The sequence below is a fragment of the Lingula anatina genome, chromosome 1, assembly GCF_051362555.1.
Source record: "Lingula anatina isolate TDL-2025a chromosome 1, LinAna3.0, whole genome shotgun sequence".
Taxonomy (NCBI): Eukaryota; Metazoa; Brachiopoda; class Lingulata; order Lingulida; family Lingulidae; genus Lingula; species Lingula anatina.
Window position 1 is genome coordinate 23,666,258 of NC_141767.1, and position 15,559 is coordinate 23,681,816.

Below are 15,559 nucleotides of genomic sequence, written 5' to 3' on the forward strand. Positions count from 1 at the left end.
AAAAAGGAACACAATATTAAGTCAAAGTTTAATGTGGCTGATATATTTCCTCTGTTTTTCTCTGAGACATCTGAAAAAAAATGTGGTCAAAAAAAAAAAAAAAAAACAGATAAAAATAAACAGACTTTTTTTTTTGGTTTTTAGTGAATGACTGAGAGTGATTGTGATTGATGGACTTCACACGAACTACTTTTTTGGCTCTTGAAACATGATTGATAGAACAACTACAGTAAAAAAAATGCAACATTTTCTCCCTTGCCAAAATGCAATAGATTTAGCAGGCATGACCAGTCCCTTTTGGTTTCTCTTCAGTGCCTTTTCATTGATATTCTTCTCAAATCTTTTTCTTTATTGATCAGAAATATGAAGAAAAGGAGGATATGTAATTGTACATCTAATGATTCCTTTCCATGTCATTAGCTGGCAAGTGAAGCCTGCGTGTATGAAATGACTCCTTATTAATGTAAACCTTGCACAGATTTGTTTGAGCTATCTTTCAGCTGCACATGCAAGCAAATCTTGTCAGATCCTGCCTATTCACTTCTTGATGTATCACTACAAATATGTGAATAATGGCTGCGGATTAATATATGCACCATATTATGTTGTATCAATATCTGATTCTTTATCCTGGAAGTACGTAAGAGTAAATGGAAAAAAGAAAAAAAAAGCTTTTTTTTAATTTTGGTAAAATAATAGTGGTTCTTATGGTCGCTTGCTTTTAATGATGTTTTCTTTCTCAAGTAGAAAAAAATTGAAATATTCAAGTCCAATCGGCATTGCATGTAGGGAAGTTTGAATTGGCAATCACAGAAGTCATAACGGAAATGCATTCTTAAAGCAGGGTGGTTTGACAGGTCATCAGGGAACATTATTCAGTGAATGACTAGCATTTAAAAAGTATTGGCTATACATCGTTGTCATGGGAAACTTTTCTCTTTATGTCCAATAGTTTTTTTTTTCTGTAAGAAATATGAATTTGGGAGTTTGGGATAAGCCCTCATATTATGAGGTTTTGACTTCATATCACTTCACATTACTTACAGATTGCACCAATTAAGATCAAAATGCATAAGGTCATATCTGCTTTCTGTAGTTGAAGTTTGTATAATATTATTCATTGGTCTTTCAACAATATTTGACAACCTGCATATTTTGAAAAAAAAAAGCTTTCAAATTTACTATTCAGAAACAATTCTCTTGTAGTGGATGTGCGTTTTACATAGATTGTTTTAAACGTGTAAAGCAATAAATTTTTTTAATTATTTTTGCACAAATAAAGTGTGCCATTTAGTTGGTCGATTCATAATCATGCAAGTAGCATGGGGTTAGGAGAAAGTAAGTGCGATTTCTTTCTCACACCAGAGATATTGGTCATATTTTTAGAAGTGATATGTATTTTTAAACTAACAGTGGGCAGGCTTGATACCCAAGGCATTCTGGACCTAATTGATTTAGTGACCTAAAGCACAGGGAGTGAGACGGAGTCAGATGATATCATGGTGTCTAGAAGTACATTGTGTGTTGAGTACTACCACACACACGCACACAGACATACACACACTAAAACAGGCCCGAAGCCAAGGGGTATGGGGGGTTCAAAAGAACTGCACTTTTTGCTGGAAAAAGGTCCACTCTGGGTAAAATTTGATCTAGGTACATGAAAATTTTATGATGAAAGGTCTACTTTTTTAGAAAAGAACCCCCCATTTGAAATTGCTGGCTGTGGGCCTGGTAAAGACAAAGCAATGCAAAGGTTCCAGAGTATGGGCCTCTGCCAAAGCAAGTGTAGTTATTTGCGACAGATGGAACCTACACCAAACTATTTAGCAGCGGATCCATACCTGAGCAATTGCAGAAGATTATTGTGAGGAGATGATCTATAGCTATTGAACAACAGTAATGCAATGTAATTAGGCACCAAGAATGATGAAGTGTTAGCGTAAATTTATGGCCTACTTAATTTGAAGAAGCAGACGCTTGATTGCAATCCCTCAGAAATCTTGTCTACCAGTTTTTGTGCTGATAGCTACCAAGTTTTTTGTTTATTCAGTTTTTAAGTTAGGCCTAAAATGTTTTGTTGAAACTAATGAGATAAGGGCAATACTCTATATTTTTCGGTTTGATAAAGACATAAACTGTGTGACATCTTAATATAATACGTGTTTGTAGCCTATGAAGACAAGCAAATGACTACTGTGCAGCAAGGGCTGGATAAGAAAGTATAGAATCTACTCGTAATTCAAATAATGTAATTACTGGTATCATCTTGCAGCTAGAGTGAAACGAAGGTTAAATGATAGTGAGACATACTAGCAGCGAACACACTAATGAAAATACACTCAGTGGCATTACTTGGGCTGATATGCACATTAAAGGAGACATATCTGTCAAAAATCTTATAGGTGCAAGATTTTTCAAATTACAAGATAAGGAGATGAAATTCATGTACTGGGCAATCATTATAGCAGACAATTTGTAACCTTTTAATCACTTAATATTGTAATCATAAATGAAGAAAGTTTTGTAGAGCATGTTTTCAGAGCAAATAAGTAAAATAGGTAGAATATTTAAAGTGACTCTGGTTTCTCTTCCACCCCTCCCTGGGGTAGCACTAACACTCGCCAATTTAGCCAAATGCTAAAACTGGCCTTAATTGGCTAAAGAAAACGGACTTGACTCGACTTGTTTTAGTCAAATTATAACCATTTTGATAACAAATTGACAAAAAATCGGTGATTTGGCTAAGCGAAAAAAATTGCTAGTGCTACCCCAGCCTCCCCCCCCCTTTTCTGGATAGCACTCACATGTTTATATTAATTGATTGACTAAAGTTTTCATTTCCCTTCATTAAATCAATTGCTCTCAAGGTATCACTTTCGAAGCAAGAAAAGGAAAAAAAAATAGAGAGAGAGAGGGATAAAGGAAACTGTTGTCAGTGTCCTCTTGGCAGTAGCCAATACAGATATCTAGCAACTAGCCAGAGAGTATTGATTTTGCTAGAAATGATATCAAATGGAGTGGTAGAGATATTTTATTGAAATTCAACTTCAGCAAGCTGGTGCAAGTTACTCTGTGTTGGAGATCCTCCAGTCTGTTTTCTATTGATGAGAATGTGTTGCTTGGCCATTAATCCTTTATGTTTATGAAAGCATATTCCTGTATGCAGTTTTAGATATTCTTGTTTTCCTTTTAATTCCTGATCTCCTGGCTTCTAATTCTCTGAGGAATGGTGGGTATAGTAAGCTTTTCTCATCATGGGGAATTTTATCTCTTGCTCCGCTATCATGAAAAGTTTTGTAAAATCAGCTCAGTAGCTTCAGGAATAACATTTGAACAGCTTTTTTTCACCTCCTATATTATCGATATGCCCTTGCACATCCCACATGATAGATTTCTCAGTCACTGAAGTTAAAACTTCCTCACCCTAATGGTCCAGGAGGAGAAAGCTGAATTTGCAATATAAAGATTTAGAATCATCCCCCCCAGGGACAGCTCAACCCCCAGACACAGTAAAATTCCAAATTGTCCATGTACATCCCTGATGACGGGTTTATCAATCCCCAAACTTGAACTTCCTCACTCCCAAAGTGTAGGAGGAGTTAGAAGAAATTATAGTGCAAAAATAATTAAGAATTAAACACCCCCAAAGACATCTCAAACTTGAACTTCCTCACTCCCATAATGTAGGAGGAGTTAGAAGAAATTATGATGTAAAAAGAATTACGAATCAACCACCTCCCAGGGACAGTCCAACCCCTGTTGCACTAAAATTCCAAAGTGCTCATGCACATCCCTGATGATAGGTCTATCAACCCCCAAAGTTTCAACTTCCTAACAATGCACAGACTCACAGACAGGCGGAATAAAGTGATCCCCAACTTTTGTCACAAAACTGCAGGATAAACAGCACAGATCCCAAGATGTTATTAGCTTTTTTAATTAAAAAGTCTGAAAAAAGGGGTCTAGACAAAGGATTTTTGCATTAAGGTGCTGCTTTCATCTTTTTGTGTTGTGGAAATGCATGATGGTTTTATTTGCACTTTCAAGGAAAATGGCAAAAGGACAGAGAAGATATCCCATTGTGTAGGCTTTTATTTGGTCTCCTTTGCATTACACTTGTAGATGTTTGATAGCTTTTCCTCTCTTAGAGAAACCAGCAGGGTGCCTTTTTCCTGTGCAGAGATAAAAGTGTTAGATACTAACAGGAGGCGGATCCGCATGAAAACCCTAAAACAGCAATGACTAGAAGGTTTCTCATGAATTCCTTGAATTCACTTCTTTCTTTATTGTAGTGAGAGAGTTTTATATGGGGTTTGCTATTTTTCTCCCTTTTTATAGAAGCAAAGTCTTTATGAATTATCAATATGTAATATTACTCTGCAATCAAAATGGGTCAAATTAAAGGTTTAGGCAATCATTATTATGAGAAAGTTATGATGATGCAATACAGTTGAGGATATTGTCACTCTTTGCCCAAAACTTCTTATTTACTGTCTTACATACATTCTTTTTGGGTAATAAATGAATCTTCAGGGTTCAGAGACTAAATAAATTAACATTTACACATATGTTATCTTATGGGTGACATCATAATTGCGATTTTGGGGTAAAAACTAAAAAATTGGTTTCTCAAATTTCTTTTACCTGAGCACCCACAATCACCCTTTTAATGCTGATTTCATGACATGATTTAGTACTCCAAAATCCTGCCAGTGATTTTTCCTAAAAATGTTCAGATTTTATTGTCGATAAAGCAAAATTATGCCTTTGTTTAATGAAAATCTGTAATTACTCCATAACTCCATAACAAAAACATTTAAACCAAAATGAAGGCAAGGGATTGTAGCTTATACATTCCTGGTCAACTCTGCCAAAATTTTCTTGATAAAATTTTGTTCAGGGTTGAAGTTACGCCCCATACTGATTGCTATCTTACCTCAAATTAGAAAGGTGTTAAATTGAAGATTAAAACTTAAACATACATTATACATTGCAACAAAAAATATAAATGCCGATATTTTATATTTTCCTGTTTCCTGGGTTTTTTATTGTTTTAAATCTGCACAAAGATAGGTGCATTATTGAATAATGAGATGTAGGAAAAAACTCATTTTCGGTATCTGGATGATAATAAAGGATTACAATGTCCTTAATGATATAATTGATACGAGGGTTTGTTTGCAAGTGCTGATTTTTCACAATTATATAAATGAAGGTATCAATAAGTAAATGGATGATAATTAAATGAATAGGTAAACGTATGAATGAATTAGTGAATGAAAAAGATGAATAAATTGATAAATAAAGTTTTAAAAATTGCAACAAGAGAATCTATGCGTACACAGTATACAGTGATGGCATAACAAGTGATGTGAGAGAATAGGTCATATGTTAAATGAGCTCAATTCTGGTATTAGCATCCTCCACATTACTAGTAATCACCGTTTGAGCAAAATTGTGTACCAAAATGATTTACAGGGACATTTTCGATGAGAAACAATGAGATAGTTATAGAAATGTGTAGATTACCATGTTTTGTAGGGTACTCATCATTTTATTTTACATTAAGAAAGAATGAAAAGCACAAGTTGTGACGGTTTGCATACAGTGCATTTAGGTATTTGATATGGTAATGGCCTGAAATCTTCCAGAATAGCCACTTTACAGTAATTTCTATATTTCCTGATTACTGCAATTTAGGTGTGAGGTTTTCCACATTTTCCACTTTGTGTGTCACTCCATCACAGATGGTTATTACCATTTGTGGTTTGCTCTTTGTAGAAATTAGATAAAAAAACTAATCATCTCTGATTCACTGATACACTAGTAGTATCGTGTACGGTTTTTCTTTTGTAACTCATTAATAAAAATTGCTTTAGGCTGGTTGGTGTGATTGAAATTCTAGAAGAGAGATATGTAGATTTCATGATGCAGGTGTGCGTGATCATGTAACCATCTCATAAACAACAAACAACTTTAATTAGTTGGGTTATGTTTTTATTTTTAAAGATGCAGCAAGTTGAAGGTAAAATAGTTTTATTTTCACTCTTAAATTCATTTAAGAGATTGTATGTTAATTTTGCATCTCTTTGTTAGGAAATGAGTGTACTAGAGAAATTGATTTTCAACTACCACATTGGAAATGAGCTGAGCAAAAGGAATGAACTGGCCACTCTCAGGTCATCCAAAGATCGTCACGACATGCCCATAGTGACAAGAAAATCTAAAAAATTACACAGAATTTAAGATCTTTTCAAAAATACTTTCCTGAGTACTACATATAATATTATGTGAGAAGTCAGGATAATATAGGACACTGTTGAATCATTTGGCCTCATATGAAGCCCCGACAGTACAATTTCAAAGTCTCTTGTGATTGGAAGGAGAATTCCCTGTCGAACCAATCGAGTCATGCTAATCATGTAAATTGGTTGTTCATTCTGACATCTGTGAAATACACTGGGAAATGAAGGGATCAATACACAGTTGATTCTAGTGCAGGTGGTGCAATTGTCTTTAGGAGCTGTAAAACCAGGAGCAACATCATGCAATCAACTGACATAATAAGATAGAACTGCTGTGCCGTGCCTCTGCTTACCCCATTGCTCTCTCGGTCTTTGCATGACAGTGACAATTACTTTATGGAACTAATACTACTGGTATTTGAATGCACTGTCTTAAATTTTTTTTGTCGGCACTTAACATGATATTTATTAAACTTAAGCTTTGCCATTGACATAAAAAATATAAAAAACAGTGTAAATAATGTATAAACAGCACTCTCTAGATCTGCATGTGGCTATTTTGTTGCATGTATGGAACTGAAGCTGCAGAATGCACTGTTTGGCATATACATTATTTAAGTCTATGCCATTATCAAGAAAAAAATCAACAGAACATGTTTTCGTGTCTAAATGTACATGTATATAATGTTATTTGTTCTCTTTATCTGGATTATCTGGACTGAAGAGCATTTTTAATAGAATTTAGTGTTTTTACATCATCAGCTCTTCTAGAATATAATTATTAAGATAATTCTGAGGACCAGTTTGCTGGATTTGATTCTGAAGAATCAATACATCTCCTTTTTTTTCTGTTTATCATTTCCCTTGCCAACATACTGCATGGTTCTTGTAAATTTATATGCTTGGCACTTAGGGGTCCACACCTTATCATCCTGAAAAACTGATTAAAAAACAGTGGGAGGGTTCTGAACTGCTTTTCTCTGCTGACCTCAGAATGGGAGATGGAAAAAAAGAAGGAAAATTGATATCTAATCTGTGCTCTATGATGAAACTGGAAGTGATGGTTGAAGTTTTTATTTTAGAAAAATCAATGAATTTAGATGAAATTGACAGCTTTTTACGCTTGCTGGATTGTTGATGTCTTTTAATATACATAATGACCATATTCCATCAAAGAGTATTATGAAGAAGGCATTTTTGTGTAGGGAAGAAGACCTCATTAGCTGCAAAGTTGATGACTTTGACAATATTAAGAGAGCATTGATATGAAGAAAGACTGGATATCACGAGGTTTAATAAAGAAGGGAATGAAGAACACCTGCTGTGTCTGAGTTACAGTGTAGTGTGTTTATTTTTCACTCATGTCCCTTACAATAACATCTTCATTTTATGTTTCTTTATGTATCTGTATATAGTTAAATTTATTTGATAATGAACACAGCATACACCTCAAAAACGAGGATTATTTTTTAAAGGATTTTAAAAATCTAAAAAGTCATCTCATGTATATATGAAATCGGGAACAAACAGTTTTACTCTCTTTATAAATTAACTGTTAACTATCATCATTTTGTACAGTGACCTATTAGAATAAAACTATGGTAGCCTATGCAGGGATTCTCCTTGTTCTGGCTCTGCACTTTTCTATCTGGACTGAGCATAGTAAAATACACTGCTAATCAACTCCAGTGCAGTGTAGATCTATTTCAATCTAATGACATTATAATATACTATTTCCCAAAAGATGACACTGTAATCAAGTTTTATGATTTTAAATCAAATGTTAGATGACTTTTTGCACTGGAATGTCATTAATGGTTAGATCTCTATTTCATAAAGCTGCACTGTCTTATTATGTCTCAGAGTCTGAAGATGCCTTTTGCGAAACTGAAAACAAAATGGGAGCTTAAAGCATGCCGAAGCACAAGCTGATGTTGAATCTTTTATGACAAAGTGAGTTGAATAGAAGAAGCCATACTAATAAAAATGTAAAAGCTATTACCATTATTTTCCTTGAGAGTGGTTAAGCTAATTGTTGGTAAGATTTGTCTTAGAAAATAAGTTTGTGAAAAAAACAAGCACCATTAGGCGATTCTGATATTCCCATGCTTTTCCTCATTTGGCAATCACATCTTGTTTTTATTTTTGTGCCTGAAAGGTTTTGGTCAGTCTAATCTCAGACAGACAGAAAAACATTTCTCACTGTACAGAATCATTTAAAAATATTTATTTTTAGAATACAATACCTAAATTAAAGCTAGCCAAGGGTCATGCACTATACTTACTTCCAAACTGATGTATTTGATATATTTTGCAGTCAAGTCCAATTTGTACCAGACCAAGTAGATTACATTTTGAGTAACACCAGTTGTCAGCATTTGGTACAATTGAACCACCAAGTAATTGCTTTTCCAAAGCCACTGAAATGAATCAACATATGGGTAAGCCAACTAACACTGTTTAAATTGTTTTAAAATTTTTTGAATAGAAGACGTGTGGTCAATAATTTAAAAACGACCTGTGCTTTAATATAACATTTCAACAGGGAGACTGAACAAAATAGTTCGTGACAAATTAAGTGTTTTTTTGGGAGGAGGCATTTGCTCCATGCCTTCCTTGTTGGACCGTCAATGTAGAGAGTGCCACATATGGATGATTTAAAGGGATAGCAGGTGTAGAACAAATAAAGGGACAGACCCACAGGAGGAGTGAATAATGAAATATTGGGTAGGGTTGGGTAAATTTTAGAAAACGGTTAATATCCTTGGTGACTTGTGCTTGCAGTGTTCAGCTACTGTTTTGTGTTCCTGGAACTATTGAATCCATTTGACTTTATGGATTTACCAGATATTTGAAATCAGTGAAATTTAGATATTTTTGTCTTCACCAGATCAGCTTTAATAAGCAAGTTGTTTATCCGTTTAGCAGAATTGAAGGAGGTAGGTAACAATGTCTATTTCTGTATTAATGGATGTGGTGGTGTTAGGGTGTGCGTTAGAAGTTATCATATTGTCAGATATGTTTAGATCCTTAAAAGATTATGATGTTGACAAAAGTAAATTTGAATTGTTACCATTGATTAGAAGTATACAATTTGAAATAAAAATGCTGGATATTTTACAAAATGGTTTAAGACTTGTTTTTAAATTAAACAGTTATTCCCAACAGAAAATCCTTAAAGTGCATTCTCTCTCCCCAGAGTATTACTTCATTTAGTGTACTTTATTCTTAGTTGCTCACTAACCTGGTTGTATTACTTTGGTTGCTGAAACACTTCCATCTCTTAACTCCAAATTCAGTTCATTTATGGTAACATTTTGAAGAGTCTCAATTAATTTTATTTACGAAAAAAATAGCAACTGGAAAATATGATTTGACATTTGGATTTGGTTCTTACTTCACAGTGTTTTTAAGTTCTTTTCAAAGTTTAATTACCGTAAAGCAGCAATCATTCTCCTCCAGCTGTTGCATCTGTGAGAAGATGATGATAAACTCGGGGACTAAAGAAAATATAGATCTGTATGAGACAGACTAAGAAATCATTTTGGATTAACTTTTATTAATTTGGGTGATGGATGACCTTTCCCCAGGGTACTTGATCGTACAGCAGTCTTTACTCATGACTAAATGGAATTCCCTCTTCTGATATCGTTGAATAAACAGCCATTTGCTGAGCTAGAGATGTGACATTTCTATTACCATGAAAATTTAATGAAGTAAGCTGTGCAATTGCTGGAGAAATTGCCTCTGTGCTGGGCAGGTTTGGAGTAGTTCAGTGGACCAGCATGGTATTGAGACAAAGTCTATGGTTATTTATAATTGAAGGTGTCGTGGCGATTAGTAAAGAAGGAAGTCCTTAAGAGTAGATAAGTTTCATTTCATTTATTTATTGATCATTTCATTTTTTTTATTTTACTGAGTCATCTTCTCATTCTTCATTTATAACTTTTGTTGCTGTTAAGCTTTAAAATATTTCCATGGCATTTGGAAATCAAATATTTGTCTGTACTTATGGACTAATTTATCTCATTATATATAACTATTTGGGTCACATCTAATCCATTCTTTTTTGGTTATGGCCAGTGTTTATATTATCACTAGAATCAAAGATTTAAACCATCCTCTGTGGTAATATTTAGAAAATGGATCAAATAATTGACCATTTATGATCAGAAAGGGAACATTAATTCCATATGTATCATATATGTAATTACATTCACTCAATATACCTGAGTACAGTAATTGCCTTTGAACCCAGTAAGTTCAAACAGCAATTTCCTTAAAGAGGGAAAGTTCAGTGTTATTGACAGGCCCTATTATAATGGAGGAAATTATAGGTAGGCTGGGAGCTAATTACAGACCTGGATGGCTTCCCATTAAAATTAATTACCCCCTATTGCCCAAGAAGTGCATTGCAGTTGGCTTCTACAGATCACCCATGCTATGTCCAGTAGCTTCCCCAGTAGCCTGAAGGCAATCAGAAGTGATGGACAGTTCAACTGCTAGTGCCAGCCTGCCTGTCACCTGAGATATTCATTAGTCTAGCTGTGCTGTGGTGGTGGACTGGAGCATCTCAGCCACATTGCTACTGTTCAAGCAAGTGCCCAGGTCTGGTACTACCAAGGAAATTTGCTTCCTTTTAATAATACCGTACCAGCTGGTCCAGGTAAAGAAGGCCACATTATTGTGGGTCACTTAAGCAGCTGGTGTTTTGACCTGTGTAGGTCAGATATCAGCTCCCAGGTGCCATAGGGAATAAGGCTTAATATAGCCACAGAGGAGGACACTTAGATATTAGCTCAAACAATGTGGGGATTGTAAACTGCTTGGAGATTACTTATGAAAATTCATGAATCATGAGGCTTCTGCCCATATGGTGTATATGTGACTAGTGCAGGCTAACACTATTGGAATTACATAACAGATATCTCGAAGAGAGAAATAAGTGTCCAGCCAAGAACTAGGTGAGTAAATTTGTGTGCCATGGTGTGGGTTGCTTTGAAATTATTTGAAAGTCACAGTAAATGATGTGGTCTTAGAATAGAACTTCGAATGTTCATGATAATAATGGATTGCTTACCCAAAAGATAGGTAGGGCTCTAGATGTTTTGTAAACTCTTTTTGTCAGTGAATTGTGTGAGGATGATTATGATCTCTTAGGACCTTAGTACATGCTTGGCATTTAAATATGTGTGCTCTCATCCATGTTGAACAATACCTGTACTTAATCTTTGTTAAGGAGATATTACACTGACTTTGAGTTTTATTTATGGTATATGTGTCACTTCATGAAAAATGTAGTTGTTTTCACCAAACCGTGAAAACTACAGGAAATAATTACTGACCATGAAGCATGAATTGTGGTTTCAAGATGAACGTTAAATTATACAGTCTATGATCAGTAAGATGCATTTTGCTGACAAGAACAATTTTGTAGTGGTGTCAATGTGCGTGTAAAATCTAGGCATCCATACACTGTAATTTTCATAAGGCTGACTTGTTTTCTTTTTCACTAAAACATCACAATAATTGAGTAATATTGTAATAAGTTTCTTGTACACTGGCTAAGTGAATAGCTAGACACAAGTAGTAATAAATTATGGTATAAGGGGAAATTCCTCCTTTGTACATTATAATTTCTTTATATAGATAAAATATATGGGATTGCATTGGAGTCTTTCACCTTAGTCTTGTCCTTAAACCTTTCTTTTATGATTAATTCTCACCTGTCAGATTTACCTGTTTTGTATGGTCATAAATCACTGAGAGAGAGAGCACAGAACAAAATACTGCAGTGGGAGGGTGACAGTGATTAACATAGGGGTCCTGATTGGATATAAAGTAAAAATCGTAATGTGTGTTTTTTTTTCTTTTCTTTTCTTTTCTTTTCTTTTCTTTGCTTTGTTGTAGTTAATAAGTACCCTCTTTCATAATGCTCCTCTCACCTGTGTCATATTGTTGATAATTTAAAAGTTACGTGCGGCTGGATTGAAATTATGTAAATTTATATGTAAAAGAACAAGTCAGATTTTATTGACCACATTTTTTTGTTTAGTTTGTGATCCTTTGACCTAGATTCAACTCTGTTATTATGTTCATGAGGAGGATGATGTATTTTACTTATGGAAGGTGGGGAAAAATAATAATGCTAAAAATAGTTGAGTATGACCAAGAAGGTCCTTCCTGATATTATTAAGAGATACGTTTTGGTTCATATCAATTTATTTTTCAAGTGCCTTATTTATTTCTGATATATCAGACTTGTAAACAGAGGGGATTGGAAGGTTTAGAAGATCCATGGTCCTGGCTGAAAAGATCAACTCTGAATTAAAATTTTGATCTAAGGTCTGTATCATTTCTCAGGTTTGGGCAACTTCCACAAAATGTAAGAAGTCACTTAACCCCCTCCCCCCTTTGCTGACCACAGGTCTGTGTAATCAGTAGTCAGTATTTTTTATACATTTTTATACACATTGGACAAGAAAAAAACAATGCTGTTTGTCATGCATGAAAATATGTCCTAATGGCGTCATTTTGACATGATCAAAATCATCAGCATGGAAAAATTTGCAATCTGATTTTTTCTTTTGTCTTATGATGTTTTATCTTACCCATGAAATAGTAAGTGGCACGTGCATGAAAAATTGATCTGATAAACTTTTGGTCTTGTGGCAGATGCCACTAACCCCGTACCAATCGTGGACACGAGTCCCGAAATACGTCCTCGCTCATTTGTCTTTCCTACAGCCACAGTTGATGGTGTCTTACAAAGAAGGTGACAGTAGTGGTTAATATTGCATGAAACGAGAAATCTTACACAGTTTTAAGAATTAAAAAAGGCAAACAGATTTTAGAGTTGAAGTAACACAGAAGCAATCATTGGTGAGTTTCCTGTATTTGATTAGAGTTGTGTAGCTTTTAGTTTCTTTTAGTGATGAATTGTTAGGTGAGCATGGTATTTGCTTGAATTAGTAGGTGAATACTTTGATTTGAATTTTTTAAATTAAAGACTTGAATGTGATGTACCAGCTGGTGGTAAAGAGGAAATAAAGGGAATATATGAAAATGATAAAAATTTAAAATATTTTAAGAAGCAGGATATTGCAAGCAGTTGAATGTGAATCACACACACAATTATATGAATTAAGTTTGATAAAATGTGATAAAGTAATTTTTGTAGGAAATATGATGTGAAAATCAGTCTGAGATAAATAATGGACTATGGTGGTTCTGTGGATATTTTACTATGAGGTTTCCTGGTGTATCCTGGCCACTTGACAGTTCAGATTTTATTTAATCCATTGAATTGATGGCAATCAGATAATTTTAGATTAAAAATTGATATCATATTGTCTACTGCAGATAACCACAGAATAGAATAAACTTTAATACTGGAAAAAACTTTTAACCTTAAGAGTAACTCATTTTGTACGTTTTTTCTATGAATATTTAACCTGTCACAATAGTTATTTCAAACATTCTATACTACCAGTATTCAGGATCTTATCATATAGACAGGCCTTATCACTGAATAGAAGGCCAATAAAAGAGGATTGTTATTTCATCCAACCTTTTTTTACAAAGCAATTTGTCCCTATGAATTCATGTAGAAAATATGGCTTTGATGAACACATTGATAACATTGGATTGGACCGACCGACTGTATAGGATCCCAGTGGCAACCTCACTACTACTTTGGCTTCTTTGGGAAAATTATAACCCAGAACTGCCTGTATATGTTGTTTTATTTTCTTGTCTGTATTTTCATCTTTTGATTTGAAATTATTTATGCTTAACTGCTCAATGTCCAGGGGAATGAGAACTGTTTACAAACAAAACTTCAAAAGTAAATACAAGATACTGCTGAGATGCGGCACCTTTGAAAAAAATTGAGGTTACTAATCTTCTATGAGGTTTATTTGGGTAGAATGACTTCTACAATCCTCAATCTTGTTCTCCATTGACTTGCATTGTGACAAAATAGCTATGTACACAACCACTTCATTTAACATACATTTGAGACGGAATTGTGAATTTTCATATCACCCTTTACACTATGTAATGAAATTGTCAAAAAATGAGCTCTCTGATGATTGTGTCGCCAGATTTTGTAAGATTACATAAAAGAATGCTAGAAATGGAGACTGATCTTGGTCCAGATATGAGATGTTTTGTAAGTGCTGCCTTTGAAGTAGACCCCTTCATTGTACTGTCTAGCTATATCAAAGTCATGAGGGACGGGGCCAGGGTGGCATTTTCAATACTAGGGGTACAACAGCATTTAAAGCAGTGAAAGGTGAAACATCGTTTATGAAATTAAGTTTGTGTAAAGGTTGGCAATAAGTCAATTTTGAATGCAAGCTTTATTATTAATGGAAACATATTATAATGTTGAACTTGTCCTTTCATAAACAAACTCTGCCTGTACTTTGTCACCTTTGAGTTTTATATTCTTGAAAGTGTAGTACATAGTCTCTCCAATCCAAAACAAGTAGGTTTTACTTCTGTAACCTTGCTGTGTTCAAAACAACAACAGATCAGTTCAAGATATTTGACATTTTAAATATAGTTGTACAAGAGATTGCTGTATATGATTCTTGTTCATGTTGGAATACAATCAGTGCCAAGCTTGGAGACAGCTCTCGTGAGACATTGGACAAATTATCGCTTCTTACACATCCCTGTCATCATTAAGGACATACTTTATGTCTGTCAGGAGACATTAGGTAGGAAATAACAAGTCACTTGTCTATATGTACTAATGTACTATTTTATAAATTTGATTGTCTTTTTAAAGGGGTTTAATTTTCAGGGAAAAACATTAGAAAATACATCTGAAACGAGCTTAACTGAACATCATTTACACATGTGGCACTATATTTGTTTTGTTTTTTTTTTCCTTCTTAGAAAAAATGTCATGTATACTAATATGTCTGTCTGCCATATTTTTACTTGTCAACTTAATCAGTACTTAGCATTTCTTTTGATATATTCATTCTTGGCAGATCCAATGTCATTAAGTTTTTTTTTTGGAGGGAGAGATAAACTGCTTTCCATACATGTCTTTGGAAAAAGTGTTTCATGTATGCCAAAAGATTGAGGTTATTAATTCAACAAATGTGATCAAAATTTACAAAAATTAAAACTTATAGTATATATTATATAGCTTGACTTGTAAGTTAACCCTAACTAACTGATATACATTTTACCCTCCATGTATTTAGCATTAGTGAAACATTGGTGAACCAGTAAATGTATGCTAGTGAATCCGGTTAAAAATATTGCATTATACCAGCATTCATCTGAGCAGT

General features: G+C 34.2%; 1 protein-coding gene across 7 annotated transcripts in view; it reads left to right on the forward strand.

Annotated features, from left to right (window-relative positions):
* The window catches only part of LOC106157176 (receptor-type tyrosine-protein phosphatase delta), a 97,295-nt gene that overhangs the window by 7,523 nt on the left and 74,213 nt on the right, over positions 1 to 15,559 (forward strand). For 2 of the 7 annotated variants that reach the window (XM_086999159.1, XM_086999167.1), the window contains exon 1: positions 9,035 to 9,187. The exons of 2 other annotated variants lie outside the window; for them this stretch is intronic. The gene's annotated coding sequence lies outside the window, so the exon portion shown is untranslated. Of the gene's footprint in view, positions 1 to 9,034; positions 9,188 to 10,737; positions 11,213 to 14,955; positions 14,975 to 15,559 lie in introns of those variants that run through there. 3 more of the 7 variants (XM_086999154.1, XM_086999162.1, XM_086999168.1) reach the window with 2 other exon arrangements.